Source organism: Protopterus annectens, chromosome 5.part0 (genome assembly GCF_019279795.1).
Source record: "Protopterus annectens isolate FY-2018-M chromosome 5.part0, PAN1.0, whole genome shotgun sequence".
Taxonomy (NCBI): domain Eukaryota; kingdom Metazoa; phylum Chordata; order Ceratodontiformes; family Protopteridae; genus Protopterus; species Protopterus annectens.
Genome location: NC_056735.1, coordinates 575,760,072 through 575,785,292, shown reverse-complemented (window position 1 = coordinate 575,785,292; position 25,221 = coordinate 575,760,072).

The following is a 25,221-nucleotide window of genomic DNA, read 5'->3' as shown; positions in this document are numbered from 1 at the left end:
TCATATTTTTTTCATCATTTTTAATCTGTCATGTTCTGTAAAAATAAGGTATTTTCAGTAGGGAGCAAACAGTGGTAGGAGTGTAGAAACAAGATTAACACATAAGCAGGATAATGTTGGTTTAATAAGTCATCCTTATGAGACTATGTCATTCACAAATGCTTTAGTGCTCCACTATTAATATACTCTTCTCTATTTTTCTCTTCTTCTTGCTTGGTACATGAAATGTAACTATGTAATTTGATAGAACTAAAGATGTCTGCACTTAAACACATAATAGTAATATAAAATAACATTAAATAATAATTTGACATACTTCTGGAATTAAACCCTTGACACTGCAAAAACAGCAGTCAAAAGATACATGAATTATCACAACATAATACATAAGAACTCTTGCTTCATCACAACCAGCTGTCTAATAAATGTTACAGTAACTGTCTCAAAGTAGTGCCTTTACTCTGTCTTCCTATAGTACAGTGGCCTTAAGCAAATTTGCATGGAGATAAATGGACTAGCATGGGTTGCTGGCAAAAACTCACAAGTAGGACATGAAATGCCATTCACCATCGGTCAGGACTGGTGTAAGATGGCAAGCTCTCCACAAATTATGAGTACAAAAAGTGAAGGCTTTTTGTATGGACCATTTCTGGCATGTGTGGTGTATGTTATTCTATTTTTTGACCTAATTAACCACGCAAAAAGGGGGTTGATAGGACAGTAGTGAAATGGGAGGAGGCAATCAGAAGGGAAGACACAGGGGAAAGAATAAAGGAATGTTCAGAATGGTGGTGGAAGACCACCATAGCCATCAACTTCTTTAAAACATAAATGTAGATTTGCAAAAATAATTTCATAAATTTGGAGAGTCAGAACATCAAGGATGTGTGACAACAACAGACTAATGTTGTATGGCCAAATGGACCACATCAAGTGTATCAAGGAGAAACATGGGTGAACTGTAGAGCTATGAATGGGTCTTTTTTTCTATAGAGAGAAGACTGTTAAGAAAGGTGCATAGTAATAAAAGGGTCAGGTATGTTGGGTAGGTTAGGTAGCAAGTGCAGACATAAAGGAAATACAAGACAGACACTGATGGTGATAGACACAAAAGGTTTGTGGACATAAAAGGTACAGCCACATCCAGCTTGATTACAGTGAGTATCTAGTCCTCACCTTCAGAACTGTCATGACTGTCTCCTGTCTCAATTTCCTGGGCCAATGCTGGACATGGCATCAATTACACAATCTGATACAGGAACTTTTCAACTCTTACTATTCAGACACTGAACCTTCTCTCCATTATGTCCTCCACCGGATCTGTCAGCTCCTGATCAGTGGCACAGTTGTTTCCTCCAGTACTACTCCTGGTGGGTACCACTGCACCACCAGGAGGGGCAGGGCAACCTGAAGCAGTTGGAGCAGGTAGAGCAGGAGATATGCAGGCAACACCGAAAGGTTACAGCACAGATGTGCTGGGTGTCTGTGCTGCCTGTAATGGTGCTGCCTCAGCCAGTTGTAGAGATATGGAGGGCTAAACCCTAGTGGTTGGAATAGCTCTCGGTGCTAATGGTCATTTGAGCTGCAGCTGTAATGTAGCCAAAATAAATAAATAAATAAACAAACAAACAAATAAATAAAATAAAAAGAGAATGGGTTTAGGAGACAACAAAGCGATAAGAAGATCAATACCACATCACATTTTTTTCAATATGTAAATAAATATGACACATAACTATGTTCACCTTAGCCAAATCCAGATATAATGTGAAGACATTAGTGTGTCATGAAATAAATCAGTCTCAGTGCTACTATTAATAAAATGGAAACAGTTATTTGACTATGGCACATTGGAATTGGATATATGCTTTCCAAGTTAAGAAATGTAGTTACAAAAATGTAATTTTTAATATCATTAAAAATGTCAGTAAATAATATATATATATATATATATATATATATATATATATATATATATATATATATATATATATAATCCTGTAATAAAAGCTAAATGTCTGCTGCTGGAAACTGAACCCACACACAACTAAGCTGATGTATTCATTGCCTAATGCAATCATTAACAGCAATTGACTGATGTCCTAAAAAGTATGGTTTGGCTTGCACTCATACCTGATGCATACTTACCCTGTGGTTCTCTTATGTGAGCCAATCTCTTCTGATGCATCTTCTGGTTTAGTGAAATAGTCTCATCAGCTGTGCAGAACACAAGAAGACAAGACATGGAAGCATAATGAATAAATATATTGGCTGACAAATCCATGCTATTTCATTGACAGGTGATGAGTCACTGTACTTACACAACTGAGAGGCGTTTGAAGTCTTACATTCATCCTCCCATCAGCTCAGGAGGTCCTGTTTGCACCTATTCATGTCTCTGTAATGGTAATGACATTGTTCCTCAGTACATGGAATGCTAGCTGCACTGGAGACAACCTTGTTCAAGCTATTTCGAACCTCAGTCTTGTACTGAGACCCAGCTTAGTTCCCTTGCAGAATCCTATGGCTGTAGCACTTGGCAAGAAGTGACACAAAAATCCTGACACTTCTCCAGACCACTTTTGCGATATAAACAGCGCACCATCTTTACCCCTGTCTCCTACATCTACTGAACTTCATCTAGAACTATGATGAGTCAGAACTGACACTGAAGTCAAATCTCCTGTGTACCAGCCTGTCCACATAGATGCTCAGCCTTGCCAGCTGCACAAAAAATGGCTTGGTAGTGACATTATAAAGGCTCCTTCAAAAAACAAACAAACAACCCCCCCCCTCAAAAACAAAAAAACAAATGATGGTGTGAAATATGGCAGTGAGACTTGGTCACTTGTGATGCTCACCCTATTTGGGTCTGTATCATAACATTGAAGTGCTATATCATTGGATGCAATAACATCGAATCTATAACATCAAAATCTGATAACATTGAAATCTTGTAACATCAAAAACGAATAGCAATGATCGGCCATCTGCACACCTGTACTACCGAAAACAAAACACTACATACGGAAATTAAACACCCGTGACACATCACAACAAGCATACCAACTAACCACATTCAGTAGACTACAGACTACACTAACAATAACAATAACAACAATGTGTAATACATAAACTTTAGTGACTCAAAACTTCAGTACATACATTACATTAATGTAAACATATAACGTTGTACACGTTATCGCTGCAACTGCTGCTTCATACCTTCAAAAGCATAGCAATTGCATTGAGATATTCCATAGCGGTGTACTCCAACCTACTGCTCATGACAGTTTACATTCTACATTCCCTATCAATATATTTGTTCTTTCTTGGTGATGACATGCAAGCAGATCTCATCAGCAAGCACATGTCATCCACTCTCTTCTGCTCCCTCACTAGCACATTAACAATGGATGGAATGTCAGCGATCCGTCTACCTAATAAACAACGCAGACACCTATGCCATCCCTCCACGTAGTTCTGAGTCCTGGGTAAAGACATTTCATTCAAAGCATGAACATTCCAAAAACAAACTGGAAACATTGGAGGAAATCTGGTAATAGTTGGAGTTCTAGTCTGTTGCTTCCTCGGACGACCGAGAACATACACTTCAGCAAAGTATTGAAGCAACTCTTTGGCGGTAGGGTAGAATGTTTCACTTAGAGACCTAAAGCTCTCCAAGACATCTTTCTCATTTAGAAATGCAAGGGCAAGTAGCCTCTTCACATCCAACTGTAATGCAACCTCTTTCCCATATATGCTAGCCAACCATAGAGATTGCACCTTCCTCCACACAGCCTGCGTAAACTGGAAAAAACATCCTTTACTTATGACAAAATTGAAATGTCTCACACTTTTTATGGACGCTAATTCAAAGTCTGTGAACATTTATTTGACTTTGTACTGTAAATCATTGGCAGAAAGTAATTCATGCACACATTCCCATAGGAAATTGTAAGCTTTATACGACTTCCTAGACATAAGTGAGAAAACGAGAGGTAAACATTTAATGCAATTACCAAATGTTACTAATGCGTGAATAGTATATAGTTGTCTACACATCTTCCCTGTAGGGAGGAATATTCCATCCATAAACCAAATTGTAGCATTACATAGGTCACGTAGATTCTCTACTGTAGTGAACACCAGTACATGTATATTACTATGAAGCTCAGCCCTGCGTGACTGAATGAATGTTCCGTGCTTTAGTGTACATTTAATAGTATCTACATTAGCAATAGTTCAGGCAACAGGTTTGTATGTTAGCATCTTTTGCCGTCTAACACTGTTTACCTGCTGTAACATAGAGTGCCTAGAAGGTAATGACATAATGCTTTGCACAGATGTACTTGCTATGATATCGTCTACTAGTAATGCTGGTATACTCGTATTACACCTTGCACTTTCTTTAAGATCATGACAGGCTCTATACTTTTCCACTAAAACTGCATCAGGAGCATGTACGTGACCTACAGACTTAACCAAAAGATCACCATCCACTATCTTTACCGTTACAGCCCTACCTCAACATTTCTGTACATATTTTAATTTACAGCACCAGTAATGTTTATTTTTAAATGTCTTCTCTAGATTGTACAAATACCAATCCACCTGTAACATTTCCTTCCTTTTTTGAGACATTACACAGGTATAAGCTGTACCTATTATTCCTAGGGTAGCAGAATACGCAGCGGCAGCCATGTTGCTATCCAGTCAGAGTTACATGTGCGAGTGTATAAAGCAATGTTTACTTTTATACATGCTGCCAATGTTGGGTACTAACATGTGTGGACTACTATATACTTATGGAAGGTATAGTACATGTACTGTGTTTATTTCATTAATGATTTTAGGAAGCAAACAACGTATTGTATATATAACTGTTGAATACTGTGCAAACACATATGCTAATGCAGAGTGGCCAACTATAAAGTTTGCAAGTGATGGTTTTTGATGTTGTAACATTTCAACGTTATTAGATTTCGACATTATAGAGCCAATGTTATTGCATTCGATGATATAACATTTCAATGTTATGATATAGACTCCCCTATTTTCAAGTGTTGCATTGTCAAATAATAAAGTGCTTTGTAGTGTTTGTTATAATCATTGTTATGTAGAGATAATGTGTTATGAATTGTGACATAATGATTTATTTAACATATGCAATACAAAGATTGACTAATACCACCTTGGAATCAAACACATGAGAAAAAAAAAGGATTAAATGGTAAACGTTGCTAATTAACTTTTAATGCCACAAGAGAGCATACTTTTTAAGTTGTACCTTATGGTATACAAATTTCAACATGAATGGAAATATACTTAATGGATGCTTGTATATGTGTCACTTTAACTACTCATGCTACTGATTTATATGTAAATGGCATTATTTGTGGAAGTTAATACATTTCATATGCAGGAATAGCATGACCTGAGTTATACATGTTGGGGTAGGTTTCATACATACTTTATATAACATACTGTCCTACACTTAGTTATATATAGTGAGTCACATGATGTTAATTACATATTGTGCACTTTATACCTATGCAAATACATTTTGCATTAACTATTATCATTTCTATGCTTAGCATAATTTACACACATAATATTTGAGTTATGCAGCATTCAATCATGATAGGTGTTGCCAACCTCATGATTGTAATTGTCATCTGTATTTAAGCTGTATTATTAAAGAAAACTGAGTGACAATACTTATTCTGACCCTCTCAGGCACATTATCTTTAAACTGGATTTGAATCCTGTATTATCTGTTCTATTTCTCCAAACTCAATGCAATTACACCTTGTACCATGGAACTAGGCAGCTGACAGGTGCATTTTCTTCACTCGGTACTGTCCAGAGTGAGTGAATTTTCTTCACTCAGTACTGAATACTGTCGAGAATGCTGACAACAGCAGAATGGTGCCAGACTCCTTTGTACAAAAGAAGGCATCCCAAATTAAATTTTACATTTTTTTGCCTTGAGACATGAGCCATAGTTCAACACTGCCAAGTGGTGCATAGAAGTAAAAAAAATGTATAATTAAAATAAAACTATTATACAGTATATCTAGCAATGAACAGTGCAAGATTGGCATTAACCAGACAAATTCATCATTTTCAACATCCACTTTCCACATCAGAAATTGCATTTGTGTTATTCTTGTAATTGCAATTATTGAGAAAGGTGACACACAGCATATGACATTAGCTAATTTTTGAAACAGCATATGCAAGTGATAATGACATTATCTTATTTTTGACAGAGCATATGCAAGTGATAATGACATACGTTTAAAAGGAATGTATGACTGTCATGATCACTACTTTGGTGATATGGATAAGTAATACATTTACATATTAAACATATTTCCACATTCCTCATCTTGCTGATTTTTGGTTATCATACTTTACAAACTGTCTGCAGTTAGTAATAAAACAGTTATGAAGGTTATCTCCTAAGCTAGTCTATGTAAGTTCTGGCTTTTTGATAACTCTATTCTCCATCACAGTGTACATCAAACTGGTAGGAGAATAAAGCACTAATTATTCCTGTAGTAAGACTAATTATTTACACTTGCAAGCCCTTGGCAAGCAACACTTCTCTGTGCTTGTTCTTATATTGCTATGGCATGTGCACAGAATCAAGTAGGTCCTTGCACCATGTTTACCTGCTTGGCACTTTATGGAGATTGTGTGATTCATGCGGGCTGATGAGTTGACACCTGATTTGCATATTCGCAGTGCTCACAGGGTGAACCTACACTATATAAGCTCACTGTGTTGGTAGTGCACATGTAACATATTGGGGGAGATTGAATCCAGAGACTCTGATACTGTTTCACTGTTGTAATTGCAATTGTCTGGGTACTTTCATGCAGATTTTGTGAAGGTATGCAATGTTTATTTAAAAATGAATTGCTCTAAATCTTAGTGATGGCTTACTTTTTGCACAACACTGGGTGCTGTTTGAAGTTTGTCTATTGGTGTTGATATAGCATGTTATAGAATTTTTTTAAGTTATGTTACCTGCCTTTATAGAAACATTTATTTTTAGGAAGTGAGCACATGTGTAAAAAATTGGTATTGGATTAGTAGCAATGGCATGGCAACACTGTAGTCCAATATGTTAAGCCTGTGATATATACCTGACAACAAACAAGCAAAGGTTATCACAAGGGGTAAACATGTTTAACATATTTGCAATTGTAAATGCTGCTATCTATTATGGACTTACATACTCATGTCATACTTAAAGTGTTTTGTGGTTGTTTTTAATTTTTCTTTTTTTTCTTTTTGGTGTAGTAGTTATAATTGTGTATTACTTGTGTGTAGTTCTAGACAGACATATGTTTCATTTTTATCATGATGCCTACATACATTCATATTTCTTTTTTGGTCAGACGCTTTGCTTTATTTTGTGGCACATATATTAGTTTGTCTTATTTTCCATCACAAACAGGCCCCTGACCCTTGTAAACTGGCATTATCAGATGCTGAGAATGAGGTGATGACCCAGGCAGTCTGTCAACATGGATCACACATATTAGAGAGAGTCAAAGCCATCAAGTTTTTCTGTGACAGTATCTGGCTGTTGGTGGTCATTGATGTCAGTGCTGTGGTTGGCCATGGCTGGGATTACAGCCCAATTAGACCTCAGGCCCATGATATAATCAGAAAAAAAAAAAAACAGAGCTGCTCCAATAGCATGGGAACAGAGGACAATTTGTGTTGGTCGTGACACTGAACCACCACTGACTGAGATGGAGTAGTTTCTCTCCACTTTAAGGGATCAGTGCAGCTTACTGGAGGATTTCAGAGTAGTGGTTGATGTACATTCTGTGGTGGATGATGGCCAAAAGATGTCTACTGGTGAATCTCTAAGTATGCCGTGTGTGTGTGTGTGTGTGTGTGTGTGTGTGTGTGTGTGTGTGTCTCTCTCTCTCTCTGTAAATATATATATATATATATATATATATATATATATATATATATGTATGTATAAAGAGAGAGGGGGGTAGGAGGGATGAGAGGGAAGAGAGAGTGACACAGAGAGAGATAAGGGAGGAGAAAAGATGAGTGGAGCAAAGCATGTGTACAAGATTTTTCTTCCTATGTGGATGTAGCTGATGTTTATTGTTTCATTTGTATTGTAATGCTTATCATCAATCTTCCATCTCTATTTTGTCTGTCAAGACACATCTGGGGCTGATTGTCCATGACCACCTCCAAATGTTAAGTTCCATTTTCCTATTAATATACTGGATGCTGTAGTATGTCTACATTAATTTGCTTAAGTTCAAATTTACATTTCATTAAGTTTAATCTTTTTTTCTTCAATTTCTCTCTTTGTTGTGTTGTCTGTTGTCACAGGTGAGACTGACACTGGCAGTGTGGAACTCACACCACCTGATGACAGAGTTTCAGTGGTATCTGCTGCTGATGGTAGAGTTGATAAAGAGGCACAGTCTGGGATGCAAAGGGTCAGTCTGACACAGACATTGTGGCTCACGCATTCCCTGCCCAGATTTTGAACACAGTCAATATAACTACCTACACTCTTGACATGGAGCCATTTGAGGTAGGACAGGTTGAGGGTGTCACAGTTACTCAGGATAGTGTGACTGCTCCAGCTGCAGAGCTGGCAGAGTCGCCCAGTAGCCATTGTGAGGGTGAAGTACCACACAGGAGTGCTTGTAGAGTTCCTTGGAGGACAGCTACTGTCCACAGTCCCATTGATGTTGTTGTGTTAGCAGGTGCCATAAAACGTATGTGTAGGGCTCACACAGTGGCACAAGCATCTTCCACTATGGCCTCAGAAGAAGTAGTTCAAATACTGTGTTGTGCATTCTGATATGTGAAACTCCCTCAACTGTGGGGGGGGGGGGGATTCCGTGGACAGGATGAATGACACACTGGTTCATACAGTGTTGTAATGAAAAGTCTGTCAAGCAGGGTCAGCATCCACTTAAACGCAGAGCTGCTACATTGTTAGGTTTTAGCCAATGTGGCAGTGTCAGAACCCACTTCCATAGTGACACTACTTCCACTGCTCCATCAGTGATATAGTTGTCCACTTCCAGACCTGGTGCACCATGTGGTCATGGTCATGGACATAGTCATGATGAGAGCTCATCCAGCAAACTTAGTTCTTGTTCATGTAGCAGCATGAATTCTAGCTAGGTCCATGGAACTAGTAGTGAAACATCTGGCTGAGGTAGTTCTCATGGTCGAGGTGACTGTGAAGTGAGTACTCTACCATGCATGACTCACACCTGTCTGAGATGCCAGTATATAGTGCTAGCACAAATGCCTTGTTTGTATTTATGATGACGCGCAAACCTTAAAAATCATCTTGGCTATACCATTAAACACACACACACACACACACACACACACACACACACACACACACACACACACACACACACACACACACACACACACACACACAAACACACACACACACATACACACACACACAATTCTAAACATTATAAATGAATGATAGAAATGGTTTGTTGCTGGCTCCTGACAATGGATACTTGTTGGTCATTTGGCTTCTTACTCACACATAGTAAATTCTTTGGTGTCAGGCTTGGCCATCTGTAAACTGCCTCCACCCTGTACAAATGGTGACTGTGCCCTGCCATTTTCACATTTCTTTGTGACTAAGAGCTTCCTATGTCTGATGCATAGAGAGTATACACAGCTAATGTTTGCTTACTCAGATGCTGGTTTTAATGGAGTGCATTACAGAAACTGTTTTTAGTATTCTTTTTCCCCGCTCAATTGTAAATAATGTGTGTGTACTTCTTGATCCTCACTGTATTAGTATTATACTCTTGTAACATACTCCTATGCCTTAGTAAGTATTGCTTGCATAGAAACTTGTGCAAATGGGGATAAAGTTGTCCTGATGACTGTTGGCTATCTAGATTAAGCAACTGTGATGTGTGATGTACACTATTCATTGGAACCATATGTGTATAATGCATGTATCAGTCATGAGTTACAGCTGGCATTGCTGTAGAGCTCAGCCATACATTGATTACATATGAGAGTATTCATTTCTATATCTGTTATTTATAGGTTCAACACTTATCTTGGTTAACACTACTGCTACAGGATGTGTCTTTGGGGGATTATTCTGTCTGATGATCACACAGCACAACTATTACAAGGGCAAGTAATGTTTGAGGAAGTTTGCAGGCATCAATTTTAATGTTTCTATGTGCTTAGCATCTATGTTTTCCCTTAAGCTCTGAATGTGCACTTTATCCTCTGCCTTGTAGACAGATCCATGTCATATTGTGAACACCTATGTCTGCAAGGATCATCTATGCCTGCTGGTTCTTCCTCAGACTTTTCATATTTAGCTGCCTGACCTGCTGACCATGCTTGTGGTTCTGGAAACTGAAGTCCTTGGTCTTATTATCCTTGTTGCAGCTGTTTCCTTACAATGATATTGTGCAACATGGTACAGACTGTGAGTATTTTGGGCACGGAGGCTGAGTCATACTGCAGGACACCATTTGATGAGTCTAAAAAGCAGAACCTTGGTTCCAGCAATCCAAATGCATGTTCTATAATATCCCTAGTTTGAACATGGGCATTGTTGTCTCCTTGCTCAGTGGGGGTTGTGTGGGTTTCCCGTAGGTGTCATCAGCCAAGTTTCCAGTGCATAACCTGAATCCCCCACAAGATGCCATTGTGGAAAATCATCTCTAGCAAACCTTACATACAAGTCACAAGTGTGCCATATGTGCGAGTCAGGAAAACTACCAGGGTTAAATGCACACACATTGTAAATGATCCTTTGGGGATTACAAACTACCTGTCAGCTGAAAGAGTGTTTGCCTTTCCTGATGCTTTACTTCCTTCCATATTAACTGGGTGCAGCTTTTATTTCTATACTTCTGCAGTCTATGACCCCTAAAACCTCAGGGAAGTTTTCTATGTCATAGAATTGCTGTATTGTTTTTGTTGTCTTCTCTGGGTTATGTAGTAGCCAGATATGATCCATTGCATGTTTTAGCATTACGTTTAGATATTGATGTAGTATTCTAGAGGTTGAGGCCTGTGACACTCCTAATATATATTGTGAGTGTCTCTGAAAGTACCCGTGGCTAGTACACATATTGCTACACATACCTTGGTTTACACTGGGATAGATTCTCAATGATTTCATTAGGGTCTCAATTAAGGGCAACAAAGGTTGCGTATTACCTCTTGGGTATTCTCTGTACACCCTATATCACTGTACAATTTCTGTATCATGCAGTCCATGATAAGTCAAGCAAGGTCAGAATGCTTTTCTCCTTCTAGGCTGAGGTCTGACAGCAGAAACTTGTATTAAAGCCTGTTGCACATACATGTTAATAATAGCAGCAGCAACACCTATTTTATTGTAAGTGCCTTCATGTCTGTATTCTAAAAGGTATTGGGACTGAAAGCAAAAGGGAGCACCAAATCTTACACACGCACTTTATACATTCTTGAATAGTTCCTCCATGTTATATCTTACATATTTTTGTCTTGGAACTGTGAATTATAGAACACAATGTACCATAATTCCTTGTTCTGAGATGAAGCTCAGAAATTATTCCTTCAGCTCAGTTGGCTGTTAGTACAAGCAATGAGTTGAAACTCAACAGCTGGTACAGTTTCAAGCATGGGTGCCAGTACTGCCAAAGGAATGTTGTGGTCAGGCTGTAGCAACCATTATTTGCAACCAGATATACTGTTACCAGTATATACTTCCCAAGAATAGCATTCCATTCATTTTTTATTAGTATGACAATGGTAGTAATGGGGTAGGGATGGGGGTCTGCAATGACAAGTTGAAGTACATTGTTGTAAACATCATTCCTGCACACATCGGAGGTGATCCCCAGAAGTCAATGCCTGTTTGAGTAGCACTTTGTGGTTGAAAGCAAATGGCAGTTACAAGTATTCATTGTGTGGAAGTAGTGAATTAAATATGTAACTATGGACATTTTTTTATTTCACTTTCCTCACAATCTAACATCAGAGGAGTATACTCAAGATAGCCATACTATCACAGTTAGAGAGGTAGGTAGAGATGTAGGTAATATATATATATATAAAATTAAAGTTAGCTACAAGGCCACTGTTTAAATGATTCTTGTTGTCAGTGTAGCTTGACAGGGAGCAACATATGTGTCTATGAAAACTAAGTTGCAATACACTGTTGTGGTCATTATTTCTTTTAATTTCCTCACAATAAAACTTTAGAGTTATACACAGTCAGATGGTGTTTTTTAGGGATGGGGGTGAGGAGGCATGCTTACTATGACAGTACAGGTCAGTTATGCAAGATTATTTACGTAGACTTAATGAAGTACCAGGTGCATATAGAATGTGACTACTATTTTAGGGGATTAGGCTTTGCGTGAAACTAGCAGGTAGATAACCATTGATGTATATTTGCAGCAGTGAAAGTATGTCTCTGAAAGCAAATTTTGAAGTTCATTACTTTGACAGTTGCATTTGTGATTCCTACACAGTCACAGGTGGTGTGTTGGTTCAGAAAAGGCATATGATATAGGGACAGTATGTGTATGAAAAGAGAGGAAATTTGTGAATTTTGCATTTTTAGAAGAGACAGCTCATTTTGGTTTTTAATTTGCTGACTGTTTTGTTATGTCCTCTGCAAACCAAATGTCTTCACAATCAGTCCGCAAAGAACATGCACTTTTTTGGCAGATACATAATTGACAAAATCATTGATACATATTGCTTTTCTATTAAAATAAATAAAACAAGGGCATCTTTGCACTTGAAAGCAACAAAGAAATGTTGCCTGGGATTCAGAAAGGTTTAACATATCCATTTTCCTACTAGCAGTAAGCCTTTGTGATTCTTAGATTACGTCATCACATGGGGTAAGAAAATAAAGCATTTCTGGGAATTGTTAACATGCCATTCAAAGCATTCAAAAATCAATGTGCTTCTGTTTGTATTACATTTAAACCTAAAAGCACAATATAAAACTGAATATCTCAATTTATCTAAACATATTACTAGGTAAACATTTTAAGAGATATAGCACTGTATCGAAGGTCCACAAATTGTTTTGTCATTGTTATCTTTTTTTATCACTGTCCTCTATAAAGGTGTTTGTCAACCCCAGCCCCTGGTACAAAATGATTAGACAAGCCTACAGCGAACATAGAAAAGTAAGATAATATTTGTTTGTACAATGATTCTTGTGTTGTTATTGTGTTCTTTTTTTATTTGCAGTCCACATTTGCTGCTTTACTGTTACATGTTTTCATTCTTCTTACAGATATTCTAGGCGTTATTCAGAAAAGTGTAGTGTTATCCAAAGTGCTAATTAGTGCGAGTCAGTGTTTTTGCTCTCTTACCTTGTTTCTTGTAATGTGTCTTTAATGGCTAGTTATGCATCAAAAATAAATATTTTTATACTTAGGTTTTAAAATATTGAAACATATACAGCCAGATTCCCAGTAACTAGATTCCTTAGTGTTTTGCGTAAATGCTATATTATGCATATCAACCTTTGATTTGTGCCTTTTTATTCTAAAGTTTAATACCTAACTTTAATACAATATATTGTTGTAGTAGGAAAATATTTGGGCACTGTATAGTACTAGGCATAGCCAGCAGAAATGTTTACTTTCTCTAGTGATAATGGTGGACATTGTTTACCTGAAGTATAAATTCCCCAGGTAGAGCCATTGGACAAGCAGGGTCTGGGCGAAGGTGAGGAACATGTCACATTCTAGGCAAAGTCTTGAATGCAGCCTGGTAAACAAAAGCGTATTGCTAGGATATGGGGTGCAGGAGATGTCACCATGAGGAAGAACTCTTTATACAGAGAGAAAATTAGCCATGTTGGAAGACTCTTCATACTGCCCCTCCATGTGATTGATGACTATTCAGCTGAGCTAAGGAGGTCAGGCATAACCTGGCAGAATATCTGATTGTATCTAATGTTCTGGGGAAGTTGCACCCGTGTGGTAGGAATAACCCAATGTTGGCGCAGGAGGACTATCACCCACTGGCAGAAAATGTTGGAAGTTTATTAACATGAAAATGCTGCTTTTTGAATAATGTAGTGGGTAATGCAGATACTACTCTTCAACTGATTATGGTAATAGAGTACATACTACAGTGTTCGAATGCAGCTAGCAAACAGCCAGGTGATTAGGACCTGTCTAAGGGATATGAATAGATGTTAGACTTACAGATATAAACTTGTTTAGTAAATGTTCAAAATACAATAAGCTATTTGTTATTATGATGCAATGCACATAAATGCACAAGATTATGTAAGTAAATATCAATCAAGTAGAGTACCACTCTAATTGACATGAATTATTGAAACCTGTCAATATATATAATAAAAGAATCTCATGGCCATGTTGTAGATTTGTCTGGCTGTATGATTAATGGAGAGATGAGAGCATATGACATACTCAATGAGAAAGGATAGATACCAGGGAAAAACCAATAGAAACAGAGAGAAAAAGCAACCTGGTCTGAGAAATTTTGCTTTGTTAATTATCTGAGTTAAATTAATTGGATCGGCATTCAGCTACTTTCCAAGTATGCATATTGTGGAATATACTCTTAATGAAAATGATCAGTAAAAAAAATTCAAAATAAGCCATGTCTGCCACTGAAATAATGCATGCCTTTGCTTGTGAGTCACATCTGGCAATAGGAGCAGACAGACTATCATGGAAAGTTAAACCAATATATGGTCCTAGGGAACAAATAAATTAGCAAACAATAGATTTGACCATGAAGAAAAGAGTCAGTCAATGAGTTAAATGCAGGGACTATTTAAATGATGTTACTTACAGCTAAATAAAAAATGTTCACATAATGACAGCATAGAGTTCTGACATATAAAACCTTTAAAAGCAGTGCAGAAATACATACTTTTAAAATCTTTGAAGAGCACCAATCATAGTATGGATCTACAGTATGATATTGCTTTAAGTTATCAAACCACATTGGTAATATTCCTTTATAAAGTTATGAGGTAGCAGATGCCATTGAAACAAATACATTCCACAGGTACAGAGTGATGGAAGAAGGCAGACTTATTGCCATAGTGGTGATTAAATATAAATCCATTATCCTTTTTATCACTGCCATCAAGTAGACCATAACGCAGTTATAAAACAAATAATATGCCCCCACATCTCACTGCACTGATCACTAGACAGGCAAAACTAAAAATTGGCATTTACGGGTGGCATGTTTTATACACCAGGGATTAAGTGGTGAGGGATAGGACAAAGCAATTAAGCTATGTCTGCTGAGCTAGTGTTTAAAGGAAACATCTTAAAGGAAATCTAAACTATTCACATTCTTCTTATCTTGATATTGTATTCACTTCTAATCCATCAGAATAATCCAATTTCTTGTTATGTTTTAATTTCTTATATCTCACCATGTCCGTAATGGTGAATGATATTTTATTTTTCAATTTCTTGTCCTGTCTTAGAATGCAGTTTGAGACCATTAATATGGCAGTGCTAAAGGGTGTCATAGAATAGTAATTTTTTTCCTTCATTAATTTACACAGATGGTCCTGTGAGGCACTGGCTTTTTGGCTGGCCAATGAATGCAGTACTGCTGCTTATTTTTAATTAGATTATTCTTGTTGTGCCCACTGCATGTTCCCTAAATCCTTCTTAATTTGTTTACATTATTTAACACAAAAATGTAACAAACAGGGATTTTGTAAGGGTTCAAAGTTTTAGTCCTTAAGCAATTCCATATCTTTTAATTCCCTACTCTTCTGACGTGTGAACGTTGTGATCTCTTCTCACTGATCAGTGAGTACACTTATTATTCAAACTAAAAAGGCAAATGACAAACATATACATTTTCTCATGCTAAGTTTAATTTTGTAGTTACATGGATAAAAAACAAAGGATAGAGTATTTACAAGGTTGCTTATGTAGTATTGCAGTATAATTCATCCCTGTTCTTTGTATAAACATTTCTTCAGTGACTGATACTCTGAAAAAGAGTTTCCATTTTACTTTTTGCAGCACTTTACTAACCTCAACAAGACTAGCTCATTTGCTACTGAAATGATTACAAGCACACAAATCTTATAGAAACTTTTCAACATGATTTTTTTAGAAGTTAGGCCTACATTTGCATGCTTAATAGATTTTTACAAGCTATTGAGCATGCCACTTAATACAGGCCTAATTGTCGCAGCTGTATATCTAGAGTTAACTAAGACATTCACCTTGTCTCACAGTGGAATAGTCAGAAATGTACATATGTTTGGTGTAAATCTTTACATAATTTGGTTGATGATAGTTGATGAATTCATTTCAAAGAATATCCATGCAGTTTTGCCCTTCCCAGTACACCAAAGTTAAAGTGTCCATCAGAAAGGCTGTCCTGGGAATCCATCACTTTTAACATGCTATTTACCACTAGACCCTTTTAGCAAAGAATAAAAGATGCCTGATCAGCAGATATCAGCAAACAAGCTAATTGGTGACTATTTTTTCAGATGTACTCCAGATTCAGGACTACATAGACATCATGAGCCAATAAATAACTAGTAATGCATATTCACTGAGCACAATAAATGCAAAGTAATGTGTTTTGGCAAACCACATATTTGCTTGAATATCCACTTGAACTCATCTATCATATATGCAGTTCCTTCCTTCAAGGACACTGGTATTGTTATAAGCAATAAATTGACATGCAAGCTTAAAGCACTTCAATCCCACAAAAAGACTATCATTTACCCACATACATAATCTATGTCACACACAAAACATCATGCAGATTTGGAAAACTGCTTTAATAAGACCTGCCCCAAAACAAACCAACCCAAAGATATCTCTAACTTCCATGCAATAATCATCTTTCCAATTCTGAGCAAACATTTAGAAAAAATATACAACCAACTCTATGTATCCAGCAGTATCCCCTGTTATCCTACAAACAGCATGGAATCTGGCCTGGATGAAGTACTATTACAGCACTTTAGTCCCCAACTCACTGATGCTAACACAACCATTACATGACTTTAGTCTCTAACTGATGTCATCATGCAAAACTCTGACAGTGCCCTCCTTACAGGTGCCCTATTTATAGACTTCACAAAGGCATCTGATCTCATTGACCACTATCTTCTATAAAACAAACTGAAATTGGTATCAGTTCATACACTGCTGTCTGGTTTAAAAAACATCCTCAAAGACAGACACTTAAGACTTAAAATAGGATCATCCCTATCAGAATCTGCACCTTTTACCAAAGGTATACTACAAGCATCCATTCTTGCCCCTCCTCCTCCTCTCCACATTCATTAACATACTTCCTTCTGACCTCCCTGATCTCCCACTTACTCTCTGTGCTGATGATATGGTCAATTACTAATCAGGTCACTCAATGCCAACTCCATTTGCACTTACATGAGTTTTGCCAATGGTTCATAAACCAAAAAATACTTCACAACCTCACCAAGTCCAAAACTATGCTTTTTGGAACTCCACAGAAACTGCACTAAGCACCTAACTCTTTAACTGTATTTGACTAACATCATCATTCCATAGAGATGACCTACACCTTCAAATAATTAGGGTTAAGGTTTCATCATTCACTAATTTTCCATTTACACATAGACAAAGTGAGAGCCAAAATAAACTCCCTGGTCTTCAGGACCAGACAAATCTCTCTTTATTATCCCAGCCAGCAAAGCAGCCATTGACAAAGGAGTTCTCTTTACTCAACTTGAATATGGTCTTCCAAGTTTTTACTTTTGCCTCCAAGAAAAACATTACCACTCACCAGATTATCTCTAACAACTTTTGTGGATTCACTACAGTTTTGCATCTCTGTGAGCATCACTGTATCACCCTAGAAAAAGCCAAATGATTACCCATAAAAGAAAGATCTAACCTACTTTTAGGATCCCACCTCTAAAAACTACTCAGACTCCATACTTTTACTTATCTTACAGCTAGACTTCAAAAAAAACCTCCTCATACAACCCAAGACACTACTCCCAAGCCACACCAACTCTCATTACCATAGAACCAAATTCCACAGCACTGCACATGCTTTCATCACTCAGACACCCACTCCTTGGCAAGTTCTCACCAGCAATATAAAGGAAATGAGTTTTTATTCCAAACTGAGAATGCAACTCAAAAAGCACTTCTTCATCAAAGCCAAATGGTCCTGCTTCAGCATAGGACATATCACCTAATCTACCTCCTTTTCAAATCTCTTTTCTCTGTCAAGATTTACTTCTGAAAATAATGTATAAATTGCACATTGCACTCTGCTTGACTGCACATTGCACTGTGCTTGTTTTTCTATGTAATTAGTCGGTTCCCCTTTATGATCACAAAATATTGAAATCTTGAATTTCAGTATTTCGCGACCGTAAAGGCGAATTTTTAAAATGTCAAAAGTACATAATCAGAAATTCAAATATTTTGAATTCACGGTTATGGCTTTACGTTATGTGACGTGTGCTGTTTGGTTTGGATATTGTTCAGCATAGTGTATGGATTTATGTGGAATCTAAGGTAAGTGAGTGTTTTGTAAGGATTTTAGGTGAGAGTTTGAGTGTATGTGAGATTGTTTGTAAGTTGTATGTGTGGGTTAGGGTAGGAGGGTGAACGTATGAGTGTGTAATTGTTGGATGTGTTGGTGTTTGTCTATGTGTGGTGTGTGTGTGTGTGTGTGTGTGTGTGTGTGTGTGTGTGTGTGTGTGTGTGTGTGTGTGTGTGCGTGTGTGTGTGTGTGTGTGTGTGTGTGTGTGTGTGTGTGTGTGTGCGTGTGTGCGTGTGTGTGTGTGTGTGTGTGTGTGTGTGTGTGTGTGTGTGTGCGTGCGTGCGTGTGTGTGTGTGTGTGTGTGTGTGTGTGTGTGTGTGTGTATGCAAGCGACTGTGGAATATCTGGGTGTGAGTGTGCTACCTTTTTCTGTTTGTGCAATCTCAGACTTAGTATATATATAAGTAAGGGGTGTGGGGGGCACAGCCCCCCGACATGGAGGGGTGCAGGGAGGTTTGCCCCCCTGCTTATGTGTAGTGTAGGTATGTGGATGTGTGGTCTTTTGTTTTTGTGTGTTAATTTATTTTGTAGTGTGGGCGTTGTGGTTTATGTGTGGTGTGGTGTATGCTGCATGTTTGGAATTTGTAGTTTTGGGATTGTGAAAGTTCTGTATTTGAAGGTTTCGCGTTTATGGTCGCAAAATACTGAAATTCAAGATTTTAGTATTTTACGATTATAAATGGGAACCAATTAGTCTGAAACACTCTGTGATTGCTTACATTTCTGTATTTTTGTTTGTGAAATGTTTGTTTTTATTTGGGCCAGCCTGAAACTGGTCAATATTGATCAGTGCACTACCCTGACAAGCAAATATAAATAAATGAATAAATAAATAAATAAAATAAAAAAATAAATAAACATACAAATAAATTAATTTTGTGACCTAACAATATAAAATTGTCTATTTAACATCCAAATCAGACTACTGGAATACAATGGCTGCTTCTGTATTTATGTAAAAAGTGGTATCTGCCCCTCTTGTGTGAAATCAGTAAGGGTTTACCAAGTACATGAAAGGCTGCAGAAATTATGAAGAAACAACAAGAATAACACTAAGAAAATATAATGTCAGTGAGAGGCACGTACGAGGAAATTGCGCACAACAATTACATCAGACTACCACTAATTTAGAGATAAATACCAACTTTAGCATCAATTGACAAATTTAAAATTTAAGATGTAGTATTTCAAGGCAGTTAAAAAATATATGTTCTGTCTCAAACAGTTGCTGTAATTTGGAACAAACTTTAGTTTTTATTAAACAAGATGATGTGATATAATATGATGTGATATAAAATCATATTATTATTCAAAACACAACTGATCTATGGATGGCTCTTGCCAGATTTTAAACTAATATCATGGAGTCTGTGTGCCATGTTGGCCATTAAGTCAGAACACATGTACACGTTTCTATAATCCAATGACCCTATGATTAGGTAAGCTACACTAAATATTTCATAATTTCTACAACCTAGCCCAGTGATGGTAAACCTATGACACACATGTCAAAGATCACATGCCATGACATTTTGTGTGACACAGCAGCGTTCACCAACACTTGAGTGACCAAAGAAACGGAATGAACAAAAATACAATATGTGACCCTGCACTTATCTACTAAAGCTCAGCAACAAAAAAGTAATTAATTGATAATCAAATCAAATGGAATGTGTTCCATATTTTTTCAGTTTAATTCAAAATTACTATTAAAAGTAGGGTAATTTTTAGATGCACTATTTTAAGCCCAATTTATCAGTATCAGTGAGCATATCATTTTCCTATTGTAGGTCACTGATATTTCTTTTACTTTTATAATACATAGCAGCACACATGATCAGACTGTATTTTTTAAATAAATGAATATGTAAAGAATTGTTTGTTTTGTTCGGGGGAGGGGGTGACACGCCGCCAGAGTCACGATGGGCAACTTCCAAATTATTGACACATGGAGCCCAAAAGGTTCATCATCACTTACCTAGCCTGTTTCACACAGGCTGAGGCAAATGCCTTCTTTAAACAACATGAACTATATAAACAATTAAATGGTAGGGCCTTCATGATTTCCGATAAGTAGAAATGAAAAGGCCAGAAAGTACAGAAGGTCTTCTAGTAAGAAAAAAATACCTAGGTGCTATTAAAGGGAGACAGGAATCTCTGTATTATAATTAACTGCACTGCACTTTGGAAGGAGACATTTCTTTGTAATTTGAACTCTACAAGTCAACTTGTACAGTAAACAAAATTAACCAAAAGCATTGACAACAGGCTTTATGTATGTGTGTGTGTGTGTGTGTGTGTGTGTGTGTGTGTGTGTGTGTGTGTGTGTGTGTGTGTGTGTGTGTGTATACGCACGCACAAGTGCACAAGCGGAGTATAGAAACATCTGTATGGAATCTGTCTCAAGAAAATTTATTCTCTAGAACCATTATAAAGTAAAGGATGAACCCTAAGCATCTCTGTGCCTCACTGTATCTCATTTACACCAGTCAGAATTTGGTCTTCCCTGTGAGGTCTGGTCACAGATACAGTGTCTGGCTTTCCTTTAGTATATTTATTTTTCCTGTAGAGCAATTTCTCATAGCCTGTATCTTCCACATTTCGGAAGTTGCCTTACTGATCCCCAGACCATTATCTCATTAGAATGCCAGATCTTGAAATGAGACAGATATTAAAGCCTTTTTGCAACAACTTTAGCAGTAGTTATCAGTTTTTTTAAGCTGACCAAGAGTTTATGATGGAAAGTCATGGCCATTTATAACAAGGGCACCATGAGACTTTAATGGAATGAGTGACAATTATTTGTTCATTATCTTCTCTTTATCCAGATAGCCCAAGCAATGGACATCAACTGGACAAAACCTTTTAGATCTGTGATAGGTGTTACTCTGTTTCAAGAAATAATAATTCTAGGAACTTTGAAATGGTGGTTCAACTTCATAGTAACCATGACAGACCACTGATTCACAGTCTTCATAAAGCCCAAGGCTAATTGTGTAGACTCGGTTTTCTTCGCCATCCAATTTGGATGGCAGCAATTTATTTTGGGCAAAATAAACTACATTGGTGCAGTTACCTCAGTTAAATGGCAGTCAATGACATCAATGTCTGTAACAGCTGTTTGAAGTCTAACAATCGACTGACCTCTGTCCTTGATTGTAGTGTATTACTCTTAAGTACAGAGATTGTATTGCTAAATGTAGCACAATAACTAGGAATTTAAGATTTTGAATTGCACCGACTAGAATCTCTGCATCAGCAGCAATATTACCACATATGACTGTCTGAGCTACAGGCTTGCAGTATAGATCTGTCTACTTGTTAGCTTGCATGGAAGTATGAGTAAGCCTACAATGTTTTCAGAGGTGTTAGGTTAATAAAACCCTGACTCCAAGGTTACAACATTAAGAGTTCCAAATATTTAAGGAATTAGTTGCTTAACATAAGCTTAGAACATGAACTCAGGGCTGGTCATTCACCTAACATCTGCCCTGTAATTATAATTTTTTGAGATTTTAAGGAATGTGACTACATGATAGGTAGATAACATTAGTGAAATGGGAAAGTTTCACTAGAAATACAAGATGATTTCAGAAAATGGAAGATATTTTGTGTATAGAAGAGAGTTATTGGAAATGATGAGTTATTCAAGACTTACTAGAAGTCAAGGGAAATAGGGTGGGGCTATTTAAGTTCTAACTGAAGGCATCATGGCATGGCAAAACAGGGATGTGTTAAACAGAAAATAACAGTAGAACAAAGGCATGAGTGCATGCAGACTACAGCATAGCCAGTTATAAGAATGGTTTAGAAGAAAGTATTCCTTTCTAACTGCTGATTTATAGGTGTGCATACTTCATGTTAGTGGTTACTTAAAAAGTGATAATTTTCTTTGAATACACATAAAAAGAGAAATGGGAGACTCAGTTTAATTGCTAGTGTTCTTTTATCTGCAAGTCTTCACGACCTTGGAGGAAGTATGTTTGGATATTTGATCAGTAAGGACTTCCACAATTCACAGAGATGTTTTGTTTTCAAAATTAGTGTGTCCTTCAATACTCATTGGTAGAACTTTTTGTCAGTTTTCATTTACAATAATTGAAATTCTTATAACTTTGTTGATATGCAGTCCAGAGTTGTCATTAGTCTCCAGTGGAAGCCTCACATAACAAGTAATAACAAGTAAGACCCTGTTACTTTGACTTGTGTGCACCTCATTGCAAAACTGCCTAAACAAGCTCTCATGGTTGATTAAAGGAGAGAGGACAAACAGGACGATTATCTCCGCTTATGGGTATTTGGAGTCTTTTGCAAAGGGCATAGTAAGGTTTCAGGAACAAAGAACATTTTAGGGTTACTTAATATAAATGGGGAGATTCATTGGAGGGGATATGATCACAAATGACTTCTAAAAATGTTTTCTGTGGGAATTTCCTACCTATTTCAAATATCTGGGTACAAAGTTTGAGGATAATATTGCTTATATACAATATGATAAGAAAGAAATAATGGGTTTTGTCATCATGAGACTGTTTTATCATTATGTGACAGAGATGGAAGAAAATATAAAGCTGTCAGACATTCATTCATTTCAATGGTCTCTTCAGCTTAAAAGCAATGATTACTACACCGCTTTGAAACAGAACCAGACAATTTAGTTTACATTCAGGAATTGCTTCTAAAAGTAAATTAACACGCTTTCTTTTATGTATTAGTTACTATTAAGAGTGGTAACATGTCTGAGGGACTGAAAGCAGAAATGGTTATTGCAGAACAGAAAGGGTAAGAATATTTGGAATTAAGAGAGAATTGATAAGTAGACAAAAGACTGCATTATGATTTTGGGGATATGATAAGTTAACTAAAATATATACATATTGGTATTTAGTACCTTGAAGTACAAGAGAGAGACAGAAGAAGGAAATATTATTAGTATAAATACAGATTTTGATGCGGTTGAAAATGGAGGCAGTTAGTAAAAAGGCTAGGCATATTAGAATGATGAATATACGAGGGATAATGTATAAAACATGTTGATATAGCTAATAATGTATAAAGCATGTTGATATAGCTAATAATGTATAAAGCATGTTGACAACATGCTTTATACATTATTAGCTATATATATGTTTATGTATATGTTTCATGACATTTGCTATGCATTTAAACATTAGAAATATATACTGGTACATTTATTTATTCTTATTATATATATTAAGCACAATTAATCTAAGTGTATTTTTTATTGGTTTTAAATTCATGCCCATGAGAACATTTTGTGCTGTCGTATTTTAAACATTTGCCTATGAAAAAATCTTGTGCTACCGTATATTATTAAATGTCACTTGATATGCTAGCTATTTTTATAAGATACACATAGCTATATTCTTTCTTGATGTCTTAGTTACCACTGTAGTAATTAGCTTAATTAAGCAATTATTGTTAGATTAATTGGACTGTTTCAAGTATATAAGGCGCATGAATTTTATGTTTGTTTGTCTTTGATCTGAAGAAGCTAAACTTAGTGAAAGCGCTTATCGTTTTAACAAATAAATCCTGTGCTGAATAGTTCGTGTTTTTGGATTTATTTTGAGCTTGTTTAGTTAAAAGAAGAGTACGTCTCACCCTTTCACCGCTTGTTCTAAATATATGGTTTTATCTCTTAAAAAGAAAGTATGAACCTCTAATTTCTCATTAAGGAAGATTTGTCATTTTCAGTGATTTGTCGGAAAATTTACAAGGGGTTGGACAAAAATATGAAACAAATTAGGAATGTTATCCAAAGTTAGGGGCATCTGACAGCTATGTGGGATTGTAAGATGGAAGATTCCATTAAACTTTTGAAAAACATGAATTAGGGGCTTTTAGCATAACTTCATAAGCACAGAAGCAGAATGCCACTAATATTTTTGGGAGAGTTAAAGGGGGCAAAAGGAGTTGTGAATGTTATACTCTGGTGCATATATCCTGTTTTCCCAGTTCATAGGCCCGGATATGATAGAAGGATACTCAGATTATTCATGCTAATTTCAAAACTAGAAGTAATGTTTTACCACCACGCAAATTGGAAATTTAAGCTACAGTCATTCAAGGCAATGAAAGAATATATGTTCTGTCTCAGATAGCTGTGATAATTCAAAACAAACTTCAGTTTTCATTAAATAAGTAATATGATCACTCAAAAGTCAACTTGATCCATGGGTGGGTCTGGACAGACCAACATTTGTGATGAGATGGTTAATACACAGAGATCAGATATGCTTTTATTTACAAGTAAGGAAGCAAGCAATGTCAAGAGGAAGGTGAGTTTACTGATGGGAGGGAGTAATGAAGCTGATACTGGGTGAGCTAGAAATGAAAAAGGAAAAGATGAAATAGTGACATTGCTTTTGCAAACATGTTAAGTACTAGGCCAAATTCATGAACACCTGCACTGAGTGATGTGATCACATAACTGATGAAGCAATTATTATTGGAGTATGACATACTCACAAGTGACGAGAGTGTGTTGAGCAGATGGAAAGAGTACTTTGAGGGGTTGATGAATGAAGAGAATGAGAGGGAGAGAAGGTTTGATGATGTGGGGATAATGAATCATGAAGTGCAATA